The following is a 6,432-nucleotide window of genomic DNA, read 5'->3' on the forward strand; positions in this document are numbered from 1 at the left end:
GCCCTTGAGGGAAGTTATATGAACTTACAATTCTACCAACAAGGCATGAACTCCCATTTTTTCATACCCTTTACAACAGTGTATCATGCATTTTTTAAATTAAATTATAAATAATATTACTTTTGTGAGAAAGATGTGTCAAGAATGGTGAAGGGGACTAAGATTTTACCCTGCTTGCAAGCTCACAATTAGCCTGACAGTCTCCTGGAAGCTGGCAGAAGGCACAAGACTCCTGGGTTAGAAACAGAAGACTCTGTTACTCATGCAGGCAGCATGAACCTCATGTTTGCATCACTTTGCCTTACCTCCTCCACCCCCAAGCCCCATGGAGGTGATGCATGGCAGCCTAGGTAGATGCTAAGCATGCAACTGAGGGTTTAGAAAACCCCAGTCTTTTAAAGGGGAAGCTAGCAAATCCACCCAACGTTTGTCCTAGAGGGAGGCATTATCTTTATTACCCTGATCAGCAAACAAATCTTCCCTCTGTTCCAGAGGGAGGTATTATCTCTATCTTCCAAGGCTGTTTGCTGTAAAACATTTTTGAAAATACAGTCTGGAGCAAAAACTGTCAGTGCTTCTGCCTGGAAGACATGCAGAAACTCAAGAGACCCAGAAAGAATTGTCATTCAACAAGTTTCTTCTTTTCAGTTTATTCTCCACAATATGTTGCTACCAGCTGAATTTCTAATCAGTTTGAGAAGAAGGGTAACACCGTAATTTTTTCTACTCTGGGATATATTTGGTACTGGCAAATAGAAGGCCCTCAGTAAACATTTCCTTTTTGACTACTGGGTATATGAATGGAAGACTGTAGGGATAAATTCTTGAAAAACCTGGGGCATAATTATAATGAAACTTCAAGATCCATCATAAATTCTGATCTGCTAGTTGAAAAAGTCTAAACATGAACTATCTCCCTTCATCTCCTCATTTGCATCCTCCTGGTCATTCCTGTAGCTAACTAGCGCTTTTAATGTTTTAACTGCCCATGTTTAATGTCTGCGAAAGAGATTACACACATAGTCCATAACTGCTAAGAGCGCAAACCCTTAAAACTATTCAGCGCTTCCCTTTATAGCTTTGCAGTTGTACTGTGGAGCCAGCATCTCCCGGAGAATTCCAGAGCACACACACATTTAGTCTTCTTCCTACCTGGTCAGGATGGATATCAAATTATTGAGCATCGTCTCATTTTACTTTTCTGCTTTCAAAGAGAGTATAAGAATATATAGTTGGCATTAAGTGAAGTCATCTGATGAATTTGGGGTAGCTTTCTCCACTAAAGTGTAGCATTTTAGGAGTTGATTTTATGAGCATCATACTGTTCCTCAATCTGAAATAAAATGCGCTTACAAAATCTATGAGCCACTTATTGTTACAGAAGTTTTTCTGCCATATCACCTGTACTATTCAGAGATTTAATTACAAGCAACAACCTCCACTCTGACTAGTTCTTGCAAGATTAATTGAAGGATACTGGGTAAATCACAGAACCTCTTGGAGGACCGGCGATCAGGCTCTGGAAGCTGGGCAGCCAAAAACAAGGTCCAACTGTGCCATGCAGGCCACTCTGCCAAAAACACTACTGCCACTGTCACTTAGTACCAATGACCCCCAGAAATAGACACCAGAAGCTCTGCCACTGCTATTTCAAATGACTGGATGCCTTTTCCAGAGTAGAAAATCAGTGTCCCCTCTTGCCACCTCCTCAGCTGAAGTCAGGTCATGCCTGGATACGTCTCATTGGTGAAACCCAGGTCACATGCCTGAAACCCCAGCTGCAAGGAAGTCTGGGAATGGGAGCTTTCTGGTTTCAGCCTTGGGAAGTTAGAACATATAATGTGGGAAGTGACCAAAATATATGTAGTCTTGTAGCGGACATTATCATCGGTAAGTCCTTTGCCCATATCCTCTCCTTCCTTCCCTTTCCCATTTTTACACATGCCTGGAGCACTCCTAACAGCCAACATCTTTGTCTCTTTGTCAGAGAACTACTCTCAAAATAGTCTAATTTCCTTATACTATGGTCTGAATGTTTGGGTCTCTGCCGAAATTCATATGCTGAAATCCTAAACCCCAACATGATGGTATTAAGAGGTCGGACTTAGGGAGGTTATTAGGTCATGCCTGGGATCAGTACCCTTATAGAAAAGACCCCAGATTGTTACTCGCCCCTTCTACCATGGGGGGACACAGAGCGAAAAGGCACTGTCTGTAAACTAGGAAGTAGGCTCCCACCAGACACCAAATCTGCCAGCACCTTGATCTTGGACTGTGAGAAATAAATGTCTGTTGTCTATAATCCATTGAGTTTAGTATTTTTGTTACAGCAGCCTAGATGGACTAAAACATCATACGCTGGATCAGGACCCTCTGACATGTGACATTTACAGTATCCAAGCTCCCCAGTGGGATGTTCTGTGATATCACACCCACGCTGATATCTTTCTTTCCTGTCCCACTTTCCTACACTCCTACCAGTTTTTCCTGGGAACTCTTACTTTCACACAAATCCTCATCTCAGAATTTGTTACCAGGAAATTCAAGTACCTAGACAGGAATGTAGCACATGATAAGCACAACAAATATTTATTAGAAGGAAAGCAAACACTAAGTGACTACTCATGACAATGTCCACCATACTCTCTGATCCAGATTCCTGGAGGTGGCTTACAAAATAGGCCCTCCCCATCTGGTTCTCTTACATCCTTGGAACAGTCATCACTCATGTAATCAGCGAGAGAGCAGCAAAACAGCTGTCCCTGAGGAGCATTTTGCCCAGTTAGTGGGGAGTCTTGCCTTACTGCTTGTATAATTTTGGACAATTTACTTAACCTTTTTTGGGAGCCAGGTTTTTCACCCTCAGGGAAGACAGGTACAAACACAGAAAGGGGAAAGGCTAGGATAAAACATCTAAGGTTGGATTGTAGTTGGAGGTATCAGCATGAACTCTTGGTTTCTGATAGATAAGTAGAAAGACGTATCTATGTATACACACACACACATAGCTAGCTATGTGCATATGTGCATATATAATTCCCAACTTTGTCCACTGAGAGGTCAAAGAAGCTATGAGTACCCCAGCACCAATGTGATACCCAACACCTAGACCTTGGTTTCTAAATACCATTCTCCTCAAAAGAAACCAGAGCTCCTTGGAGAAATGGCTAATTCCAGAGCTAAGGCAGGGGAAGTATATAATAAATCTGGAACACTTTGTACCAGAAACTATGGAAATTCTGAAAGGATGAAAGGAATATGTCAAAATGGCATAGGACCCAGCCAAAGGATTCCCACTGGCTAAATTTGGGACAATTTTAGCTTCAGAAGAGTGATGCTAATTGATTATATTCCATTGAATAAAATAGGAACCCATGAGCTTAGATAGATAGATAGATAAAGTTGAGGGACAGCAGTAGGTCAGCCAAAACATGTACAAGAGATGATAGAAGGGATGATATGCATTTGGAAAACTTTATAGTAATAATTGTTTGGGTCAAAGAGCAAAAATGGATATTAATACAAATGAGTGACAGCATGATCAGAATCAGAATCTTGACATGGTCTCAAAGCATCTCCAGACAAAATACTTATTCATTAACATTACATTGCAAAATCTAGCAGATGTCTTCTTCTTACCAAATGATAAAAGTTAACTTTACCAGTTACGAGACAAATCATCATCATGTGCTTTCTGATGTGAAGCACCGAGAGGAATACAGAATCACTTCTGTGGCATTCCTGCCAAAAATGCATACCTAGAATCCAATCATGAGGAAACATCAGACAAACACAAACTGACAGACATTCTGCAAAGTGACTGTACCATTCACTTCAAAAATGTCAAGGTCATGAAAAAAAGGAGAGACCAACTGTTTCAAATAAAAGAAAATTAATGAGACATGACAATTGAATGCAATACATGATCTTGGATTGAATCCTGGACCTATAAAAGTCTTTATTAGGAAAAAAATGTAAGTTATTTCTCAAGGACCATTTTAGCTCCAGATGTCTCCATGAGGTTTATTGTGGCTTTTGTTTGACTGCACCATTTCTCAACTTCTTCTGCCCAGTTATGCTTCCTTTCCTTCCCTTTTACTGTTGCTGGTCCCAGAAGCACTCCTTAATGAATATCCTGCACACTAAACTCAATCTCAGAGTCTGCTTCCTAGAGAACTCAACCTGTAACAAGGAGAGTGAGTAGGATCTTAAGCAAGGTTGAGATGGGATGTATTCTACACACGGAAACTAGTCTCAGAAAAGTCTTGTATTTGACAATAAATAGCATAATCGAGGAGCAAAATGAGTGACGAACTCAGGGAGCAGAAGACAGTTTAATGTGAGATGAAGCTGAAAAGATACATAAGGGCAAGCCCACAAAGGATGTTGTTAGCCGTTTTAATGATTTGAGTTTGTCTTAAGAGGAATGGAAAGCCACTGGAGGGCTGAGAGTAGAGTGCAGTGGGGCAGGCAGTGCATGATAAGATTTGCAACTGGAATAGATTACTATTATCGCAGAATGTGGAAAACAGGTTGTAGAAAAGGGAAAGAGTGAACTTGGAAGGACTAGTAAGGAGGTTACTGTAGTGGTCTAAACAAAAGATGATGGTCACCTAGACTAGATGGTGGTGATAAAGAGGGGAAGCTTTGGATCAATTCAAGAAATACTAAGAAGGTAAAAAATGTCATGACTTGGTGATCGACTGGATATAGATCATAAAGAAGGGGAGGTGTTAAGGATGATACCTGAGTTTTTGGTTTGCTAAACTGAATAAATGGTGCCAACCAAGGAGGTAACAAACATTGGAAGAGGATCAGGTTTAGGGGAAAGATCATGAGTTTTGGACATAAGGAACTCGAGTTTCCTTTAACAGTAAATGTGGGGTTCTGGAAACCAAGGAGAGAGGTTTAAAGGAGGAGGAAGAGATCAAGTACATTGAATGCTCTAGAGAGGTCAGATAATACATGGCTCAAAAACATCCATGAGAGAGCTGCTTCAGAGGAATGATGAACGTAGAAGCCAGGTTGCAATGAGTTGAGAAGTGAGTAGGAGGAAAGAAAACAGACACTTCTCCTTCCACCACAAAAAAACAGGAAACATATTAGCCTAAAAGTGTTGTAATTCTAATCAAATAAGAAATATCAACTGAATTCAGGCTCCACTTCGAATAAAACTTAACCTCCATGAATGCATGTCATTTTACTTAGTCCTGAATTTCAAAGGAATGAGTTAGCTCTAGAAAAACACAATAATTGTTACTGCTGCCATTCGGATTACAAAATAATAATTCTGCAAAGAAATTGCTACCCAAAAAAATGCTACAAAAAAGGCAACTTCAAGAAAGTGAAGCCAGGATGTCATTTCTTGCTGGGCTTTAACTGATCTCCCCAACTCTTGAGTCAACAATTATCACCTAATGCAGGCAAAAGATGTGGACATTTTTGAACAAATTTACTAATAAACATAACACTATGAAATATCCTGAAATTAAAACTCCAAAACGCTGATGGAATATTGTTATCTTCGCTGTCTTATTTGCCTCAAACAGGAAAATATGCATCTTCAGCTTCTAAAGTTCATGCCTTCCTCTGTGTTCTGCACATGGGATACATCTTCCCACAATGCTTTTCTCCTATATCCAAAATCTTATCCAAGTTCCAAGTCAGGTTCTATCAGTGAGATACTCATATCATGCCCTATTCAGGAAACCTTAGCATTTGTGCCTTTAACTTGTTATGTCGCTAACCAGGTCTTGCTCTCAAATTGCTTAAATATTTTCCTCAATAGATTATGAAGTATCTAGCCCCCCGTGATTCCCCATTCTCTTACATGTTATTAAGACTCTTTATGAATTCAAATTAAATGGAGTATTGTAAACAAATCTGTACACTTCTCACAACCCCATTTTTATCTCCAAATCCCAGTCCTCAAATTTCCCTGTAATAATAATAGCTAACATTTACTGATTACTATACACCATTCACTGTCATGGACACTTCCCACGTATTAATATATATAAAATCCCCCCCCAAGAACCCTATGATATAGATATTACTATTCTTACTTTGCTGGTAAGAAAACTGAGGTACATAAAGGCCAAGTGACACAATTAGTAAGAAGCAGAATTGGGATTCAATCCAAGACAAACACCGGAGCCCACATTCCGAACAATTTAGCAACAGGAAAAAAAAAAACAACCTAATAAGACCTAGCCCTACCTGCCTAGATTTATTGATGTGCCAGGATTAAGTAGCACAGTCGGGAGCCAGAAGTTAAAAGAAATTCTATTCAATTTTATCACACGTTGTGCATTTTCCACGCTCCCCTTCTCGGCGCCAGTAGAACCCCCCGTACCCTTGATGGCCTATAGGTGGCGCTGCAGGGACAGGCTAGCGCTCAAACCGCGTCAGTGGAAGGGGCTGATAGAGGGC

The sequence above is a fragment of the Camelus bactrianus genome, chromosome 3, assembly GCF_048773025.1.
Source record: "Camelus bactrianus isolate YW-2024 breed Bactrian camel chromosome 3, ASM4877302v1, whole genome shotgun sequence".
Taxonomy (NCBI): Eukaryota; Metazoa; Chordata; class Mammalia; order Artiodactyla; family Camelidae; genus Camelus; species Camelus bactrianus.